Raw genomic sequence first — 22,718 nt, 5'->3', positions numbered from 1 at the left:
CCTTTTTGGGCCCAAACTAGTTAAGTCACATTCAGAATACCTTCTTACTAAGACATTAGTTTGCTGAATAACTGCAAATAAGAGATGTCATGACTCATCCAGACTCTAGCTAATTAGTAAGTCACATTTCCTAAGAGACACCAGTGTCACAAGCTAAATGTTCCTGAAATATAGAGTGTTATTGTCTCACTTGCTGCATAGAGACCAATAATATTTTAAGAGCTATCTTAAGTAGCAATAAACAAGATTACATGCTCGTTTTATTTTCTAAATTTATTTCTATTCAGGTGTTAAATTTAAAAAATTATTTAATAGAGTTCTGGGCATTGGTTGTACAAACAATGGGTATGTATTTAACATTGATTTACAGAACTTAAGTAATAATATAAGCTTCATGATATTATATAAGTTCCCTTTAACATTAAATAAAAATTAAGATATAACTATCTCATGTAATAAAAAGCAAATAAAGAAAATTTTTATTTATATTTTGTTACTGTGATACTTTGTTTCTACTATATAAATATTTATTCTTCTGATTATTCTAGAACATTTCAGTCTAATATGTAAAAGCATAAAAATAGGGAAATTTTTATCTTCTTACATTTATGAGCTTTGTAGTTTATAGCAACATACCAATCGCTCTAGGTCTTAGTTTCTACCTGTGTTATAAGATAGATATGTGACTTAATTAACATAGTCCATAAAAAAAGCATCTAGTACAGCACTTAGCACATAATAGATGCCCAATAAATGTGAGCTGCCTTCTTTTCAGTTAACATATTGATTAGAAGATCAAAACATTGACATCTTGAGTTAACTGATAAATGATGATGATGACTGTAGGTTTAGCTACCATAAAAAAACATACAAATATAAATATATTAACTGATTTATTTATATCTAAAAAGTTATTAATAATTTTTCTAACTGTTAAATTCCAACATCATAAAGTGTATATGGAAAGATGGAACATACCCTCAATACCATCAAATAAAATTTTCTATTTTGCAGTTTATTGTAAATTTTCTTCTCTAAAATTTTCTCATTAGTATCATATAATTTGAGAAGTCTTCAATTTTGATAGTCAATAAATTCAAGCTATAAAAATTCAGAATTCCTTGTCTTGCAATTATAAATTCATAGACTAATATCAAATACCAACACATAAGTAAAGTAGCACAAAATAGGACTGAGGTAAATAACATATAAAATCAAACTACTGCTTGATGTTAAGTAGCATGGTTGCATTTTTGAAATGGAAGACATTTGATTATTCAGTCTAATAGCTATTTCTAATTATTTTAAGTTATTGACAATAGGGACTCTATATAATCTATTACTAAACTTTGAGTAACTATTGACTATTGTGAGTATTTGTAACATCTTTAACAACTATTTATTTGGTATTTTTCAATTGGGATATGAATCTTCAGTTGGCTACTTTGTATGCTAGTTTATTCTTCAACTGAAAGACATAATTTTTTTAAAAGAACTGAATGGTAATTTTAGGTGATAATCACATATTTTAAGACTTAAGTGACAACTGTTAGTTTGAAATACTATTTTCTTCTCAAATAGAAATATCAGGATTTTTTACCAGGAAATAAAATGGTATTTTATTTAATTAAGAAAATATTTTGGGATTGAAAATACTCATCATCTTTACTCCTTCTGATATCATCAATTTAGTTCAACAAGTAATTAGTAATGTCCTCAAATAGTTTATGGTTTCAGATGAAGTTATGTGGGGTACGACCAGAAAAAAAATGAGATGAAAAGTAGAGAGAAGGTATAACAGAAGTACTTTTATTTCAAATACATAATCATTTTTACACATTTTGTATCTGTAAAATGTATATAAATTTATCATGAAATTGGTCCACTTGCACACACACACATATATATTTTTTTAACCTTGTTTTGTTATAAGCTAATTTTGGTTGGGATGCCTACAAATTCCTAACAGGTTGTTTACATTCTTTACAATTCCATATTTTGCCATGAGTTATACTGTATAGGTAGAGAGATAGGAACAGAAATAACAGATTAAATGTACCTTTTCTATTTTAGATAGAAAATTCATAGAGAACAAAATGATAGCCCTCACACAAATAATAGTTTATGATAGGCTTTCAAGCACAATAAAAATAAGGAATACCAAGAAACATTCTCAGGGTGCTATTTTACCAGAATCCCCAAATGCTATGACAAAAACAAGAAAAAAACTAGTTACAACTTACATATTGGTATCAACTGGTCAAATTTCCTAACTTAGCTTTCTATATATTTTCCACAGTTCAGAATTCCTTTCAAAAATGTTTAGCAAAATAACATATTAGAAAATCATTGCTCCTAGAGTGAAGAATTGAGTCCATATTTTACACAGTAATCTTAAAAGGAAAAACATTCACATTTTAGGGTACCTGTGCTTGTAGATTATAGAGTGGTAGAGCTTTCGTATGAAATTAGCAAAAGGGTCAATTCCATTTTCTCTTTAATGAGGTTAATTCTGCTTAGAACAAAATGCAGTACATGTTTTAATGATGGATATGGTTTCTTTAGACTCCAATAAAGTCAAATGCAATCATTCAACCCACAAAACCAATGCACCTTGTGCTTGAATCACCCAATAAAGCAAATATCCATTGTATATTTTGTTGTATAGACATAATCCAAAAGTGAATTCATTATACAATGATTGATTATTTTCCCCAATATAAAGTTCAATATTTTACTAGGAGTTATTCAAATAGATTCTAAACAAATCAAAACAGTGAAGCATTGATATATGAAGTGACAGTAATGTCCATGAAAGAAATGCTACATTTGCACATAGAAGACATTAATATAAGTTTGTGGCATTGTTGCCATAGAGTCTGTCACATGCCTGAATAATTTTGCATCCTCATGAATTTTTTATCACTTACTTCAGCTTACTTCATTGCTGATTTTCAGATAAATATTTTTTTTCCTCTACATTGCCCAAAGCATTAATCATTGGTTTGTTGTCATCCGCTTGGCTTTCCTGCTCATACTCTTGATTTTGTAAAGTTCATATTGGATATTATGATAAGTAAAGAAAATCATGAAAATTAAAAGACTGATTAGAAGCATGGATATAATGCAATGATAAACTATGATTGTGAATAGAAAAGTGCCCATAGCTGCAGAATTAAGTTATGTGCACTTCAGATGACCCTAAAATAGCTTGAAAACTCCATACATTTTGCTGTAATTGACATGTAATGATAAAAGTTTAAACATATAAATTAAAATCAAATTAACCCACTTAAAATGATTTATAAAAAGAGTTAACGATAAATATCAGATGATTTCTAAAACTGATTAGAGGAGCTAGAGGCCAGGATAAACTGGATCTTTGGTAATGCACATGTACAGGCATAAAAGCTATTTAATATCTGGCTCTCATAAACTCTTGAAAATATGAAAAAACCATAAATTTGAAGAACAGGAATAAAGATATATTATTTCTTTGATATAAAGTTTTGAACCTATTGTTACTTACTGTAGCAATAATTTAAAATGTGCAATTGGATAGAGGCCACAATATATGACAGACTAAGCTAAGTTAACTAAGAGTAGAGGACTGTCAGTCAGAAAATAAATATTATGAGTTCTGCTGTACAAGCAATTAGTTGTAAAAAGCTTGCACAACTAAACTTTTCCTACTTGTGGCTTGGTTTCTTCATCTATAAAACTTCCTAAAGTTTCTGCTATAAATTTAATAAGAAGTAAAAAGAAAATTTTACAGTTAGGACTTGAAGAACAGTAGAATAACTATCTGATTGTTTTATTCATTTTCTTTTTGTTTCTCTTAGAAAATATTTTCTGTGTTGTTAATGAACTGAAGCCATTAGTTCCCAGAATGAAAGGGAAAATGAGTGTAATTCAAGCTTGTACATAAAAACATAATTTCTATACACGTTATATTTAAATTATCTAGTTAGCATGTGTATGCATTTCTTTTTTACAATTTATCTACTCAAATACGTTTCTGACATTTTACTTCTTTAAAAATGTATAATCCTTCCTTATTCCACCTCAAAATGTAATCTTATTAATGCAAACAATTGATCATATCAATTAAAGTACATTTAAACTCTACATGGCTACTTTGTTATAATTTCTTTTAACTGGCAAAGAGTCAAAATGTTTGGAGATTTGTTGAAGGAATAGCAACTTAAAATTCAATGACATCAGTTTACAGAACTGCTTTGAGAACTGACCATAGCCTGTCAGTTGCAAACCCAGTACCATTGATGTCTTTGGGAGGAGGCTTGTTTATGGATATCACACCAAAAATCATGAACTGACGTACTGAGCTGTTAATGATTCTAGAAAAGTGCATTTTAAAGTGCTACATTAGAACAAATAGAGAAAGAAAATCTTTGATCATCAAGGAAATCAAAGGAAGAGATTAATGAGTACTTTGGGATACTCTAAAGATGGTAGGTAACACAGAACTTCTGTAGTTATGAATCTTTTATTCTGTTTACTTAGCAGGCGTTCCCTTTACTAATATCACCAAAATGCAAGAGAAGCATGAATCTATCCTTCATAGACATATATGTCAGATTCCATTTGGATCATGAGATGTCAGAATCGGTCGTCAAAAATGGTCGAGCATCTAAAAGTGCCCCTGGTTAAATTAGGTTTTCAGGGCACACCTGGTGTAATGAAGCACACATTACGCCTGACAAGAAGGCTTTCCAAACCATTTTATTTTGCTCTAAAAATGTCCTTTAGTTCTTTTTAAAAATTTGCCAAAACCTAAATCAAACACCATTTTCTTGGTAATTATATGTTGAAGGATGTAATCATTGCAGCTTCGGGAACCGAGAGACCGGGAGCCCTGTTTTGGGCATGTTCCCACAGTTGCTTTTGTTAATGTACTAATGAGCCATTGTCACAATGGAGCCAACCTGGCATTAGCACTTACAATAAATTTACTGCAAGAACACTGCTGTTTGTAATTAGCTCTTCATTACACAATCAGGCTGATTTAGAGAAACTCTCATATGATTTGCTCAGCAAATGAAGCAATATAATTACACTTCACTTGAAATCAACAAATTAGACTGCTATTTGCAATTGGCTATATTATGTACTATTAGTGCCCGGGCAGTCTCAGGCCCATTGCTTCCTTTAACACTTAAGTAAAGTAAGTCTAATTAAAACATTGAATATTTCTGTATATTCAAGAAGAGTTTCATAATGGTCATAATTTTTATAAATTAAAGAGGAAAGCCAAGATTTATGTACAGAATATTTTATAGTAAGCTCAGGCCTTGGCCATTTAAGCTTTTATGATAGAAGTCAGAAGCTAAAAACATAACAAGAAGGAATAAAAATTTTCATTTTGAACTAAATTATTTTCTAGTCAAGACACATGAGAATTGAATAAGATTCAAATTAGGTTAAAGCAGAGTAATGAGCTATCATTTAGTTTATATGGTTTTTCGGCACTAGATATTCAGTATCTATAAGACGTTATAATAGCTGTTGTTAGTCCCTCCTTCTCATTGATTTTAGAATCTTGAGCACTCTATCCACTAGGTACAATAATCATTGGGAGAGGTAGTTGGTAGGAGTTTTAGAGAAGAGCTGCCAGGTTTAGAAAATAAAATACAAGACACTCAGTTAAACTGGAGAATTCTACCTGGCAAACTTACTTTTGATTATTGAGGGTGTGTTTCTCTGTGTTAAATTGAGGGCATATATGAAGTGCAATAGATTTCCAAAATAATTAATTTTCCAAAAGACAATGGATTTAAAAAATGTCATCATGAATCAGTGAGTTTGGGATAGAAGTACACCTTTCCTCCCACAGGGTCACTTTTTAAATTCAGATCAATGCTCTACTAAATCCAGTGTAGATTCCTTGATCTATAAAGTGTGCAATGTTTAACACTGGTATGTGAGTGTGTTCATCTCTGTGAAAGTATGTTTTGTTCAACCCATAGGTGTTTTTGACCTACTAAAGATGGTGTATATTTTGCACACTCATGATATTCAGTTCAATTGTAGTTTTATGAAATTTAATTCCTTCAAGCAATTTTTTGTTATTCAAAGAGTAGGAAAAAACTTCTTTGTCAAATTCTGAATTAATTGGTTTATTTTTAATTTTATTTGATGAATTAGTTCATGAAATAGTAGGAACTCCTTAAAGGCATTCAATCAGTTCTCTTCATGGTATGTATTGCTAAATATACCTGTGTTTTATTTGATCTATGGCTTGGATTGTTATACGTTCCCAAAAGGAATAACTAAGAATAAAATTAATGGTATATGGCTCTGTTTTAGTCAGCTTGTTCACCACTGTGACCAAAAGACCCGACAAGAACAAGTTTAAAGGAGGACATTTATTTCAGGGCTCACAATTTCAGAGGTTCAGTTCATGGTCAGCCTACTGCCTGCATAGCTCTGGGCCTGAGGTGAGGCAGAGTATCATGGTAGAAGCATGTGGCAGAAGGAAGCAGCTCTCAGGACATAGCAAGCAAGAAGCAGAAAGACACAGAACTCTGCTCTCCAGGACAAAATGTAAATCCTGAAGTCATGCCCCAGTGATGTACCTCCTCCACCTACTTCTACCTGCCTATAGTTATCATCCAGTTAATCCACATCAGTGGATTAATTCACTGATTAGGTTACAATACTTAGACTCTAATTGCTTCACTTATGAACATTCTTGCATTGTCTCATACGTGAGCTTTTGTGGAACACCACATTCAAATTATAAGAAACTCCTTACTAAAGTCTAGCAATAAGTGTGAATGTTGACCTGGTACAAAAAGATGCCATTCTGAAGTTTCCAAATGCCCTTTGGGTTGAGGTGATAAGATTCTAAAAATCTGCTTAGGTGAGAGTAAATGCCAGGTCTGTAAGAGGTGTACTGGACTTTGTGATTTCCATTGTCATGAGTGCTGCACTCTCTCATTACATTCTACAAATTATTCAAAGATGTTGACTAATTAAGCTCTTTATGGCACTAAACCTGACAAAATTAATTCTGAAAACAAGTGTCTCATTTTAAATGTTGGAGAGTTATGCTATAGTATAATAACTTGGAACATTTTCTAAGATGTGCTGATCTGAATTTATTCATTATTCTGTATAGTAAAAATAATTAACTCTTATTTCTTTCCCCTCAACGTCTGCCTATATATTCCCCCCATTATTTTTGGATATTACCACATCAACAACCAGTCAGTCAGTTTTGGGGATGTGTTCCCTTTGTTGGTAAAAGAGGTGCTCATTTGTACTCCTGAGTGTTATGGAGAGGTGATTTTTTTTTTCATAAAATTAGAAATATTTCTATGGCAATTAGAAAATATTCATCTTGTTGAAACCCTTGTATTTGGTGGCATACTAGTCTCCAATGCCATAGCACAGTTTAATTGAAGAAACAGGGTAGCATTTTAATATCTGGAATGTTTTTATCTTTAAAAATTATATTCTCTACCTTTCCAACAATGGCAGTTAGCTGCTTTAGATTTTAAATTATGCTTTCAGTGTGTTTAGATAGTAGAAATTATGTTACAGGATGGAGCAGTGCCTTGGCCCTCGCTGAAAGATTTTCCATGGTATCTTTTAAAATGACAGGTTTATAAATCATTCTGTGGAGAGCACCGAGCCTACTAGTTGAACATAGATTCAATTTCAAGAATAGAGGGGAAAATCATCTTAGTAATCACAGGGAGAAAATCACAGCATTAAGTACACTGCACTAAGCCAGGTAAATAACTTAAAACAAAACCTAAAGCTCTCATAATATATGAGAGTTTTAAAAAATTACCCTTCCTGGAGAGCACAGACTACAATGAAATGGCATGTTTTATGAAAAATGTTTCACGTGAAATGGAAGTATCATTAGCAAGTACTTTTTGTTAGTTTTGTTAAACTAAATAAGAAGTATGATGCAAAGAGAATGTTCATGTCTGAAAATTGGCTGCTGAGTCTGATAATAAGCATCCTCTCCTCCAGAAGCCAAGAAGGTATACAGTTAATACTACAGGGTTAAACGGATTCTTCACTGGATTTCACTTCAGAAACAAATAAAAATTCCAGGTACACACCATCCTTTCCATTTCCATGAGTCTGTTTCTAAAGTATTTGTTGATTTAACTGAACGATTTAATTCAGTCCATGAGACAACTTGCAAAAAGCAGTTTCTCTGTAAAAACGTGTTAAAAGAATTTGTGCATATCTCACTGAGGTCCTAAGTTTATAGGAAAGCACTGAAAGTTAAAAATTAACATCAAAGTTGTTTTCAAAAATGAGATGTTATAAAAGAGAAATAAACTTTTTCATAATTTAAAAATATTTGCAGGGACTGGGAAGTTTTATAAAGTGAGAAATACTCTGTACAAGAGCAAAACAATGTGTAACTTGACTCCAGTAGAAATAACCAGAGAAAAGTCAGCACCTTGAAGACTAGATTCTGGATGTTGTACGGAATATTGAACTTCATTTTCTCCTTTCCTGGAATAAAAATAGTTTAAAAATAATATTAATGGACAGTACAATTGGTTAATAGTAGATTTCGAGCAGCAAAACCACACAGAAGCTGAGGTTATTTTGAAGAAAAGGACAAAGTTCTATGGGATTTTCACATCTTTCCCAAATGTGAATGAGTGTGTGCTTGTTTGTTATAGGGTTTATTGTTCGTGTCATGGAAACAACACAAATGAAAGAAAATGGAAGTTAATATAGAAGAATGGAACTTTCTGAAAAGACAAGAGACCCGAGCACAGTCACCTTTCTCTATGTCACCAACACAACAAAAAGATAGATTGGATTCACTTTCTTCCTATCTTCTCTATTTGTGCTAGATGATTTTGTTCCCGATTGTCTCATTCATCATTTGCTGTGAAATGTTTTTGCACTTCACTTTCGTTTCACAGAAAAGAGAGTTCTCCTGTGAAATGCAGGTCTGCCATTCTTACTGAACAGAAAGGCACTGGAGGCTGTTGACAGAGAGGATGTGCCTAGGAAGCACCCACTGTTGGGTCACTGGTGCTGGGCTGCCCTGCATATCCTTCCGCTCACATTCCCCACCTCCTATCAATACCTGCTCAGGTTCTTTCTGTGGGTTTTGCTTTCGTCTCATCTCTGTGTCTCTGCTTTGGGGCTCCTCCATTTAGGGGCTGACACCACCTCCAAGAAGTTATCACAAAGTCCTTCACCTTCTGAACTCCGTGTCTGGAGTCTCCTCTTACATTTTAAGACACATCATAGTTGTTGGCTTTGTTCATCTATAATACCACAGTTATCTCAGATAACAATCTATTGTCCCTTCCTTATCATTATATGATGATGTAGATTCATCATTTTATCAATATATGTTTTGATGGTTTCCTAGTATATTTTGTCCATATTGATAAAATTATGGTAGCAAATCAATTTTTTTAAATTAAAATTGATTTGAATTCATTTTCTTGAGAGGTTAATGATAGTGTTATAATGCAAGTATTCTATAAGTGCCAGAGAAACTCTTGCTGAGCTTAGATCTTCATTTAGCACTTACTAATACTACCAAGAACCTCCAAAGAACCAAAGCACACATATTTGTTAGACCCAGGTGACAGTCACAGGAAAAAAAGGTGACAATTGAGGATGGGGAGCTCCAATGAGCACAACTGAGATTTTTTTCCATATCCTACAGTTTTGAAAGGTACGTATGTAGGACTTTTAAGAACCTGTTGTGGTACTGTTGAGGCTGCAATAATAGTCAGAAAAAGTGAAATGGTTAAATCAGTTGGAGCTGGCTGGCTTATTTAAAAGTCTGAGAAAAAAACACACAGGAGTAGATGAGAAAAGCAAGATCTTCACATATTTATATTCAAATAAAAAGAGAAATTTCTTGATCAAAATTGAGTAGAACTACTAGTGCAAACAGATTTAGGGCAAGAAAATAAAAAGCTTGCACAATATTTTGATTTGAGTTAACTCTATAATATGTTCTCATAGTTATTAATCTACATACAACTATATATGCGGGTAGCTATTTTATTGCTAAAATGAATTCCTTTATTTAATTCATGATGATATAAATAATTATTTCATATTAACTCCATATATAAAACATATTTGCTTTGTATGTTCTATGACCCAGTAGAAAGATTAACTATATGTTCCAACCATTTAAAAGGTAATAGTAGGAAATATATATTAAAAAATAGTTTAAATTTTTTTCCCAAAAAAATCATAGAAGCTATTATTAGGAGATAATTAAAATATTGATGTTTTTCTTATGATAATTTAACTATTGTTTGATTTGAATTTATATGGAAGTAAGATGACATAATCTTTTTGGAATTTAACCTCTAAATTTCTTAAGTCAGCTTGTCCATAAGGAAAATAAAATAAGACTGGAGCTGGAGCTCAGTGGTAGAGTGCTTGCCTTGCATGTCTGAAGCACTGGGTTTGATCCTCAGCACCACATAAAAATAAATAAATAAAAATTAAAGATACTGTCCACCTACAAATAAAAAAAAATATTAAAATAAAAAATAAAATAAAAAGCACTAGCAATGTCAGGATAGCCATGAAAATAACTTAAACAAATATTTATCAAATTAGCATAATTCTGTTTCTGCTTCACTAAATTTACTTCTACAAAATTTTTGGAAATCGAATACATTTGTTGAATTGATATACCATAGTTTATTGAATCATAGTTTATTGAATCTGCCTTTTTGCCAGATGTGTAGGTTATTCCAAATTATAAGAAACCACTTCATGGTTTACCTTATGATAAATAACATAGGCCCTGACTTATGATTGTCAGTTTCTTTCTTTTAGTTTGACACAGAGCTCAAGTAATAAACCTCATGTTGAAAAGGATAGAGCCAACCTTTAGTGGTTCAGATTTAAGCATTTCTTGCACCCCTTGACATGGACAAGGATGTCTAGAACAGGATATGAAAACTTGAGAGTACTTTATCATCAACCAATTCCTTCATAAATGCCATTTAAGTATTTCCTCATTCTATTAATAAATATCAATATCCTTGATATCTTTTTGACAGCAAATTTTAACATCAGTCAGGATCAATTCTTGAGTCAGCACTAATTTTGGGGGGAAGGTACCAGGATTGAAAACCCAGGGGTACTTGACCACTGAGCTACATCCCAGCCCTCTTTTGTATTTTATTTAGAGACAGGGTCTCACTGAATTGCTTAGGATCTTACTTCTGCTGAGGCTGGCTTTAAACTCATGATCCTCCTACCTCAGCCTCCCAAGCTGCTGGGATTACAGGCAGGGCAGCACCTGGTAGCACTAATTGTTTTTAAGAATTAACTCTTTTGTTCCTGTTCTGTTATTGTAATTTAAGAAGATTCCATTCATTTCCTAATTCTCTCCATAAAATATGTAATATTAGCAGCTAGAAATTGTTTTTCATGTGAAAATATTTTACTATCATACTAAGAATGTGTGGTGCAGTAATTTCACAAAAGTATGTTGTTTTAGTCATAAAATGATGAGGAAATGGTTGGCATGCAGTTAAAGAAGAGTAGAAAAAAGATTGACCAATAGCCCAATAAAGGTAGAAAAATCTGAAAGTAAAATGGAAGTTACTTAGTGTATACACACTGACTACAATCATATTTGGAAAAGATAGAATAAGAGATTATTTTCAGGACCATTGAATTCATTTTTGTTTTCTACAAACCTGAATCCTACATGAGGTGAATCATTTAAACTCTTACATGCATATGATTACTAAAAAGGTTTTTGAACTTGTGAAAAATGAGTATGTGACTCCCAGTGCTTCAAAGATCATGGACTTCGACATTAAAGCTGCAAGGTAAAATAATGCCCTCGAAATCATTCCCTAAAATTCCAGTAACGCTTTTATCTTCATCCTCTCACGGTATCAAGGATATCAACTAATTTCTATTACCATCTAATGTGACTCTAATGTGAAAGAATTAACATTAATGCACTAAAATGAGTTCATATGAAGACCCGGGAAGAGCATTTATAACTATTCAGAAATCCATTAAATACTATAATTTCTAAGATTCACACACAAGCACTAAGAATATCTCTCTCAAAGGAGCAGAGGTATAGGTACACCTAAGTACATGTCCATCACACACTAATTCCATCTCAAATTTACATCTATGCCTACCCAAACTTTCTTATTCTGTTGGTAATTGTACAACAGATATGCTGTCGGGAAATGCATCTGTATTAAAATATGGATTTGAAAGACAAATTATGTGTTATTTTAAGTTTATAAATTATGTTTATCTATTTCAAATGATGGATTTTTTTTAAGTAAACTTAAAAGTGTGCAGTTAAAATGCAATGGAAGATATTTATTGCTTTCAATTAAGGGCTCAATGTTAAAATTTTCTTTTCTTAAAATGTTCTTTGGAACATATTGAAAATTACATAAAATAAAGCAGCACCTTGTCTTTCTCTCAATACTTGGTATTTCTTCATTCAAGACCTAATAAGATATTTCTACTGAAATATCTCACATTCCCTAGAAGGTAGGACTACAAGTTTGTTCAAAGAGCTATGGTTGCATTCAAAGTTGTCATAAACATAATTACTCAGGTGAGTTATTTTATTGAGAACTCAAGTAAGGAGAAATATCTCTCTGGGTTTGGGCATTGAGTGGGGACCATCTCCTATTTTGAGAAGAACCTCATGTGTTTTGCATTTCCACAAAAATTATTAGAAGCTGTAGCGGTAGTTGTCCTTTTGGAATTGATACATTCTTTCTTGTCATGTAAAATATTATAAACTTGAAAGTAGTAGATCTCATGCTAAATGTTCTTGCTACAGTGAATAAATCAGTAAATAAAACATGAAGGATAAAGATAGTGAATTGGGACTAGGTAAAAGAAAACAGTGATGGTAGTTACTCAGGCTTTAGAGTTGAAGAAAACAGATTTTCTAGCAATATGGAAATGTAAAGTCTTAGGGAAAACCCTTGGCATCTCAACTTTCGTGAAGGTGGGAGGTGGAGAAGCTGATGACAGTGTTTTATAGTTAATACACGAAAAAAAAAATGTACATAGTCAAGATACACAGTGTTTGGTATGAGGGCAGGAGTCTCCTGAAGTTGACAAAGGGTTGGCAAGCACAGAGATCCCATGAGGCTTGAAATAGTGGGAAGGGTACTGGGGCAGTTTAGCCACTTTCTGAGCCTGTGCACACTGATTTTACCTCTTTAGCTAGTTTGCCTATGAGTGAAATCAGAGAATCCTGTAGCTAATTCCAAATGTTTGTGGATCCATCTTCCACCTTTCACACCAGGGAGGCTGTTTCATGTTGTGTATTAACAATTAATGATGTAGGTTATTTTGCAGAATTATATTTATGATTAAATATTAAATCTTGGTTTTTTAAAAAATCTTAGCTCATTTCATAGGATTTTTTGTTATTTGTCCCTCTTTAAATTTGCAGCACTTCACATCTTCTATCAATAATTATCCTAGAAATTGGAAGTACAGGTATTATTCCTTGTTTTTAAAGAACTATACTAAATCATCTTGCTTAACTTTTTTAGAGGAAATACAATATACTTAGTCATCACCATTTTTTAAGGTGTTATAACTCAGAAGATATTTTACTTTAGAAAATAAAAAGCTAAAATTGCTAAATATCATTACCTCAAAAATAATATCTTCAAAAGAAAATTAGTACATATTAACAAATGTAAGATAGAATTTTTTAAAGGTTGCATGATAGCAATGTGACATTATAAAATAATATTAATATCATGTTTAAAGAATTCTGATTAAATTAAAAACAAAAACAAAGAGGTCCATAACTTTCCTGTTCAACCTTAATAAAGTTATACTTTTTAAAAAATATTTGCATGTATTATTTATAAATCTACAGTTTTGTCTGTATGTGATATAACTATTGTACAAAACCTTTCTATGGAAACATGAACTTATGGGTATTAAGTCTTAACCAGGGAACAGTGTTGGTTGTTGTAGGGACCGCTTAGGGCATACATTGACTATTAGTTCACTCATAATTTTAGAATTGTTATAAAGATAGTGACATTTTGTAATATGATTTTCCTTTGGGGAATTTCTATTGTCGAATGCTTTGTAGAATCAACAATTCTGGGCTTGCCCTCCGCCGGCCGGCTGGCCCGGCCATGGAGGTCTACATCCTGTCCTTTCACTACGAGGAGAGTGACCTGGATACACGAGGCCCCTCCCCCCGTGGGAGCAGTGAACTCGGACAACTGGGAGCATTGGAGAGGAGGCCGAACAGCACAGCGCTGGGACTCGGAGCCACCACTGGGGCTCCAGAGGCTGCCTAGGGGAGGAGTGGCGAGGAGAGCTGTGTGGACTCAGGACACCGGGGCCTGCCCTGAGGAGGAGGAGGAGGAACGTGGCCGCTTGGATTCGTAGTGACTGCACCAGAGCTACAGGCGGTTGCCAGAGGAGGGGCTGCATGGCGAGCTGTTTGGACTCAGACCACTTCTGAACACCGGGGCCTGCCCGGAGGAGTAGGAGGAGGAGGAGGAGGAGCATGGCAGGGCGTTTGGACTCGCAGTGACTGCATTAGCGCTCCAGGTGGCTGCTCAGAGGAGACGGCGAGTGGTGAGTTGTTTGGACTTAAAGCGACCGCTCCTGAACACAGGGCGGCTGCCTGGAGGAGGAGCGCGGTGGGTCGCTTGGTCTCGAGTGGCCGCACCAGAGCTCCGGGCGGCTGCCCAGAGGACGCGTGCAGCGGGTCATGTGGATTCAGAGCCACTCAGAGTGACCGCTCCTGAACACCCGGGGGGTTACCTGGGGGAGGAGGAGGAACAGGGAGGGTCATTTCGACTCAGAGTGATTGATTTCCCCGGGCTACGGGTGGTTGGTGGGAGGAGGAGGCATGCAGTGAGTTGCTTGGACTCCTAGTGACCGCACCGGAATACTGGGTGGTTGCCTGGAGGAAGAGGTGTGTGGCGAGTCTCTGGGACTCAGAGCGATTGTACGGGGCCCCAGGTGGCTGCTCAGAGGAGGGGCTGCATAGCCAGGTGATTAGGTGCAGAGCAGGGTCCCAGGATCTAGGAGGCTTCTTGGTGGAAGAGCCGCACAGAGATAGGCGTAGGGGCAGAGCGAAGGCTCCAGGCTTGCGGGCAGATTCTCTGAGGAGAGGCAGCCTAAGGAGATTCATCTGCGAAGGGTGAGGTTCCCAGGCCCAGGAGGTAGGGCCGGGCCCCTGGGAACTTTGCAGAGGAAGGCAGCCCAGCCCAGGCAGTAGCTGTAAATTGAGGGGAACCACTAGGAGGGAACTGACCAGCGAGACCTCCCCATCGGGTGAGTCTTCCCTGCCGGGTGAGGTTTCCCCACAAGGACGGTAAAACCAGAGACAAAGGCCCAAACAGGCCTTGCCTCAGCCCGCAGCCTAGTTCCCCTTTGGATGACCATTGGTCAACAAGTGGAGGCACTTCTGCCCACTAGCAGGGAATATACCCCACCTGAAGGCCACCACTCCTAGAGAGGCAGATTTCTTGTGGAGCACCGCATTATCAACTTCCTCCAAGACTTCAGCCTACTGAAGGCTAAGAGGGGATATATAGAAATCTTCAGGGACATTGTAAGTCAATAAAGGAAATCTGCAATATCTCAGCGGTCCACTGATACCTGAACAATATGAGAAAACAAAGAAAGAAAATGCTGCAAACAAATCTAGATGTTACAACAATAAAACCCAATGACAGCATGGCAGAAGAAATGACAGAAAAGGAGTACAGATTGTACATAATTAAAATGATCAGAGAAGCAAACGATGAGATGAAAGAGCAAATGCCGGCATTGAATGATCGCACCAATCGACAGTTAAAAGAGCAAATACAGGAAGCAAAAGATCATTTCAATAAAGAGTTAGAGATATTGAAAAAAAAAACAAACAGAAATCCTTGACATGAAGGAAACAATAAACCAAATTAAGAATTCCATAGAAAGCATATCCAGTAGGATAGAACACCTGGAAGACAGAACCTCAGACATTGAAGACAAAATATTTAACCTTGAAAACAAAGTTGAACAAACAGAGAAGAGGGTAAGAAATCATGAACAGAATCTACAAGAACGATGGGATATCATGAAAAGGCCAAATTTAAGAATTATTGGGATTGAGGAAGGCTTAGAGAAACAAACCAAAGGAATGAACAATCTATTCAATGAAATAATATCAGAAAATTTTCCAAATCTGAAGAATGAAATGGAAAATCAAGTTCAAGAGGCTTATAGGACTCCAAAAACACAAAATCACAACAGACCCACACCAAGGCACATTATAATGAAAATGCCTAACATACAAAATAAAGACAGAATTTTAAAGGTTGTGAGAGAAAAGAACCAAATTACATTCAGCGGGAAACCAATTCGGATATAAGCAGATTTTTCAATCCAGACCCTAAAAGCTAGAAGGGCCTGGAACAACATTTTTCAAGACCTGAAAGAAAATGGATGCCAACCAAGAATCTTATACCCAGCAAAACTTACCTTCAAATTTGACGAGGAAATAAAATCCTTCCATGATAAACAAAAGCTAAAAGAATTTACAAAAAGGAAGCCAGCATTACAGAACATTCTCAGCAAAATATTCCATGAGGAAGAGATGAAAAACAAAGAAGCAAATCAGCAAAGGGAGGAATTATCCTAAAGAAATTGTCAAATAAAGGAGGAGCCAAGTTGTGTCAAACAAATAAATAAATAAAATTTAAAAAATGAACCAAATGACCAGGAAACCAAATCATATCTCAATAATAACCCTGAATGTTAATGGCCTGAATTCATCAATCAAAAGACACAGACTGGCAGATTGGATTAAAAAGAAAGATCCAACAATATGTTGCCTGCAAGAGACTCACCTCATAGAAAAAGATACCCATAGACTAAAGGTAAAAGGATGGGGAAAAACATACCATGCACATGGACTCAGCAAAAAAGCTGGAGTATCCATCCTCATTTCAGACAATGTGGACTTCAAACCAAAGTTATTCAGAAGGGAAAAAGAAGGTCATTTCATACTGCTTAAGGGAAGCATACATCAGCAAGATATAACAATCATAAACATCTATGCCCCAAACAGTGGCTCATCCATGTATGTCAAACAAATCCTTCTCAATTTCAGAAACCAAATAGACCATAACACAATAATACTAGGTGATTTTAACATGCCTCTCTCACCACTGGACAGATCTCCCAGACAAAAATTGAACAAAGAAACCATAGATCTCAATAACACAATCAATAATTTAGACTTAACGGAAATTTATAGAATACACCATCCAACCAAGAGTGAATACACTTTCTTCTCAGCAGCACATGGATCCTTCTCTAAAATAGACCATATATTATGCCACAAAGCTAATGTTAGCAAATACAAGAAGATAGAGACACTACCATGTATTCTATCAGATCATAATGGATTGAAGTTAGAAATAAATGAAAGAGTAAAACACAGAAACTATTCCAACATCTGGAGATTAAACAATATGCTATTATATGATGAATGGATAACAGAAGATATTAGGAAGGAAATTAAAAAATTCTTAGAGGTAAATGAGAACAAAGAAACATCATATCAAAATCTCTGGGACACTATGAAAGCAGTACTTAGAGGGAAATTTATTTCATGGAGCGCATTTAATAAAAGAAGTAAAACTCAAAAAATAAACGACCTAACACTACAGCTCAAAGCCCTAGGAAAAGAAGAACAGACCAGCACCAAAAGTAGTAGAAGACAGGAAATAGTTAAACTCAGAGCTGAAATCAATGAAATTGAAACAAAAGAAACAATACAAAAAATTGACAAAATAAATAGCTGGTTCCTCGAAAAAATAAACAAAATTGATAAACCTTTAGCCACACTAACAAAGAGAAGACGAGAGAAAACCCAAATCACTAAAATTCGGAATGAACAAGGAAATATCACAACAGAAAGGATTGAAATACAAAACATAATTAGAAGCTATTTTGAAAATCTATACTCCAACAAAACAGAAAACCTCGAAGACATCAACAGGTTTCTAGAGACATATGAATTGCCTAAACTGAACGAGGAGGACATACACAATTTAAATAGACCAATTTCAAATACTGAAATAGAAGAAGTCATCAAAAGCTTACCAACAAAGAAAAGTCCCGGACCAGATGGGTTCTCAGCCGAGTTCTACAAAACCTTTAAGGAAGAGCTCATTCCAATACTTCTCAAAGTATTCCATAAAATAGAAGAGGAGGGAACCCTCCCAAACTCATTCTATGAAGCCAATATCACACTGATACCTAAACCAGACAGAGACTCATCAAGGAAAGAAAATTTCAGACCACTATCCTTAATGAACATCGACGCAAAAACTCTCAACAAAATTTTAGCAAATCGCATACAAAAACATATTAAAAAGATAGTGCACCATGATCAAGTGGGTTTCATCCCAGGGATGCAAGGTTGGTTCAACATCAGGAAATCAATAAATGTCATTCACCATATCAATAGACTTAAAGTCAAGAATCACATGATTATTTCAATAGATGCAGAAAAAGCATTTGATAAAATACAGCACCCCTTCATGCTCAAAACACTAGAAAAAATAGGGACAGTGGGAACATTCCTTAACATTGTAAAGGCCATTTATGCTAAGCCCATGGCTAATATCATTCTACATGGTGAAAAACTGAAAGCATTCCCCCTAAAAACTGGAACAAGGCAGGGATGCCCTCTTTCACCACTTGTATTTAACATCGTTCTTGAGACTCTAGCCAGAGCAATTAGACAAACCAAAGAAATTAAAGGGATACGAATTGGAAAAGAAGAACTCAAACTATCCCTGTTCGCTGATGACATGATTATATATTTAGAGGATCTGGAAATTCCACCAGAAAACTCTTAGAACTCATAAGTGAATTCAGTAAAGTAGCAGGTTACAAGATCAATGCTCATAAATCCAATGCATTTTTATACATAAGTGATGAATCTTCAGAAAGAGAAATTAGGAAAACTACCCCATTCACAATAGCATCAAAAAAAATAAAATACTTGGGAATCAATCTCACAAAAGAGGTGAAAGACCTCTACAATGAGAACTATACAACACTAAAGAAAGAAATTAAAGAACACCTTAGAAGATGGAAAGATCTTCCATGTTCTTGGATAGGAAGAATGAATATTGTCAAAATGGCCATACTACCTAAAGTGCTATACAAATTCAATGCAATTCCAATTAAAATCCCAATTGTGTACCTTACAGAAATAGAGCAAGCAATTATGAAATTCATCTGGAAGAATAAGAAACCCAGAATAGCTAAAGCAATCCTTAGCGGGAAGAGTGAAACGGGGGGTATTGCAATACCAGATCTTCAACTCTACTACAAAGCAATAGTAACAAAAACGGCATGGTATTGGTACCAAAATAGAAAGTAGATCAATGGTACAGAATAGAGGACACGGACACAAACCCAAATCAATACAGTTTTCTCATACTAGACAAAGGTGCCAAAAATATGCAATGGAGAAAAGATAGCCTCTTCAACAAATGGTGCTGGGAAAACTGGAAATCCATATGCAACAGAATGAAACTAAACCCATATCTCTCACCATGCACGAAACTAAACTCAAAATGGATTAAGGACCTTGGAATCAGACCTGAGACCCTGCAGATTATAGAAGAAAAAGTAGGTCCAAATCTTCACCTTGTTGGTCTAGGATCAGACTTCCTTAACAGGACTCCCATAGCACAAGAAATAAAAGCTAGAATCAACCACTGGGATAGATTCAAACTAAAAAGCTTTCTCTCAGCAAAGGAAACTATCAGCAATGCGAAGAAAGAGCCTACAGAGTGGGAGAATATCTTTGCCAATCATACTTCAGATAGAGCACTAATCTCCAGAATCTATAAAGAATTCAAAAAACTGTACTCCAAGAATTCAAATAATCCAGTCGACAAATGGGCTAAGGAAATGAATAGACACTTCACAGAAGATCTACAAGCAATCAACAAACATATGGAAAAATGCTCAACATCTCTGGTAATAAGAGAAATGCAAATCAAAACCACCCTAAGATTCCATCTCACCCCAATTAGAATGGCGATTATCAAGAATACGAGCAACAACAGGTGTTGACGAGGATGTGGAGAGAAAGGTACACTCATACAGTGCTGGTGGGACTGCAAATTAGTGCAGCCACTCTGGAAAGCAGTGTGGAGATTCCTTAGAAAACTTGGAATGGACCCTCCATTTGACCCAGCTATCCCACTCCTTGGCCTATACCCAAAGGACTTAAAATCAGCATACTACAGAGATACAGCCACATCAATGTTCATAGCTGCTCAATTCACAATAGCCAGACTGTGGAACCAACCTAGATGCCCTTCAATTGATGAGTAGATAAAGAAACTGTGGTATATATATACAATGGAATATTACTCAGCCATAAAGAATGATAAAATTATGGCATTTGCAGGCAAATGGATGAAATTGGAGAATATCATGCTAAGTGAGATAAGCCAATCTCAAAAAGCCAAAGGAAGAATGATATCGCTAATAAGTGGATGATGACACATAATGGGGGGAGGGAAGGGTTAGTGTTAGGGTTAGAGTTAGGGTTAGGGAGGGGGGCAAGTATGGAGGAAGGAAGCTCTGTATAGAAGGAAAAGAGGGGTGGGAGGGGTGGGGGGAAAGGAAAAATATAACAATGAATCAAACAACATTACTCTATGTAAATTTATGATTACACAAATGGTATGCCTTTATGCCATATACAAACAGAGAAACAACATGTATCCCATTTGTTTACAATAAAATAAAAAAAATAAAAATAAATGATATTTAGAAACCACAAAAAAAAAATAATTCTGATCATACAGATTGAAGTCATTTAAAGGAAGAAAGAAACTGCCATTTATCCTATCACATTATTATGAAATAAAGGAACACATTTTAAGCTTATATGGTGAGTAAATAACATTGATAGCTGGAATTTCCAAGTGGCAGTGGAATAGGTAGTATATAAGAATCTAAACAGATCAAATGCATCATGGTGAAATCAGTGCCTACACCAAGAGTCTCTGTGAGTACAATCAGTTGTTTTCAGGAAAGCTGTGAGCATGCTTAGAAGGGAATACAAGTGGTTCAACTTTCCTCCTTCCTGAGTGATCACATAAGAACATAGACTACAGGTCTACTGATAATTTCCACATACATTGCTTTAAAAAAAAAGAAAAACTTGGAATACATGTTTATTTATAGTACACCAATTCAATGTCACTGACATTATACTATGTGAATAAAAGTAATTTTCATAGTTTTAATTTATTTGTATTAAAATGTTTACATTACTTATCAATTTAAAAATACAGAAAATTCTCAGATTACCTAATTTTAGGGCTATTATAAAGTTGTGGCAAAGAAGATCTCAACAAAACTTACAAGTTTTTATGGACTTTGTGAAATCACATTACCAGTTTACTGATTTTTTTTTTTTTTTTTAATATTAGCCACAAACAACCAATCATCCTTCCCTCTTTCTCTCTCTTCTAATTTTGGCATTGAAGATTGAACCCAGGGATGCTCCACCAATGAGCTACATCCTCACTCTACCACAGCTTTTTAAAAATCAGGACCAGGTTGCTGAGGCTGGCCTTAAACTTGTGATTGTCCTGCCTCAGTCTCCAGAATCACTGAGAATACTGAGAATAAACTGAGAATACACCAGGCCCCGTGACCACCCCTATTTCTTTAACACAGCTTTATTGAACTTATATATATATATATATATATATAAATATATGTATGATATATATATGGTTTCTTCAATAATAATAACAATGAATTTAGCACGTACTCCGTTTGTCAGATTTTCTTTTCTTGTGTCGAAAATATGAGGGTAGAACCTGAACTTAAATATAAAATCCTCACCATTTTTTTAGTTCTCAGCAGGTCCCTGAATAAATTAGCATTAAGTGATAGTTTAAATAATTAAGGACATTACAGGAGTGAAACATCAAGCACCTTACCAGAGGAGTTAATTAAAGCCCAGTCAGTCAGGTGCTCATTATCACATTTAATTTAGCATAACAGGATCACTGGTGGGCTGTCACAGGGAAAACTTGTAGACAAAATCCATGTCATTTGCACCCCCAGAATATTTTTGTTTGTAATATAAAGATTTCTACATATCACAAATACTCAATTAAGCTTGACACTGAACTCGATAGTAAGTTTCATTCATTCAGTGTATCTTTAATCAACACCCATGGTGTTTCCTAGAAATGACATTTAGGTTAACAATCTGCTTCTCAGAGTGGTTGGAGTCTCTTCGACATCTCTATTTTGTTTAATGTGTGGGACTCACATGTGAAGGGGTGAGGTTGCTCTGTTCCCAGAAATGCTAATCTTGTTCTCACTTTTCTCAACGTTTTCCTCTTGGGTACTACCTGATTTCTGTGATATCTTAGGAAGTCACCACAGTCACCTCTGCTGAGATCAGATATTATCACCTTCATCTGATGCACAGAAAAACAGAAGAAGAGGAAACTTGTTCCCATTTCCACATGTCCAAAAGCCAACAGACCTGAAGGCAAAGATTCAAATCCACCTAAGCTGGCACCAGAGCCAAGATTATTTTCAGTACATTACTACGTCCCTGCAAAAACTGGAGATAGACATTTTTCATAAATTCTTTCATTATCCAGGTATATTTTTCTCTTCAATAAAAC

General features: G+C 34.9%; 1 protein-coding gene and 1 pseudogene across 2 annotated transcripts in view; both read right to left on the bottom strand.

Annotated features, from left to right (window-relative positions):
• The window catches only part of LOC306662166 (angiopoietin-2-like), a 75,321-nt pseudogene extending 66,158 nt beyond the window's left edge, over positions 1 to 9,163 (bottom strand). The window contains exons 1-2 of the transcript XR_013766648.1: positions 8,970 to 9,163; positions 8,385 to 8,505 (exon numbers count right to left, since the gene is read on the bottom strand). The product of XR_013766648.1 is annotated as an angiopoietin-2-like (transcript). The remainder of the gene's footprint in view (positions 1 to 8,384; positions 8,506 to 8,969) is intronic.
• The window catches only part of GALNTL6 (polypeptide N-acetylgalactosaminyltransferase like 6), a 1,118,676-nt gene that overhangs the window by 581,516 nt on the left and 514,442 nt on the right, over positions 1 to 22,718 (bottom strand). The gene's annotated exons all lie outside the window — the stretch shown is intronic.

This window comes from Sciurus vulgaris (genome assembly GCF_902686455.1).
Source record: "Sciurus vulgaris genome assembly, chromosome: 5".
Classification (NCBI taxonomy): Eukaryota; Metazoa; Chordata; class Mammalia; order Rodentia; family Sciuridae; genus Sciurus; species Sciurus vulgaris.
The sequence above is the reverse complement of the archived record's forward strand: the minus strand, read 5'-3'. Positions and strand labels throughout refer to the sequence as shown.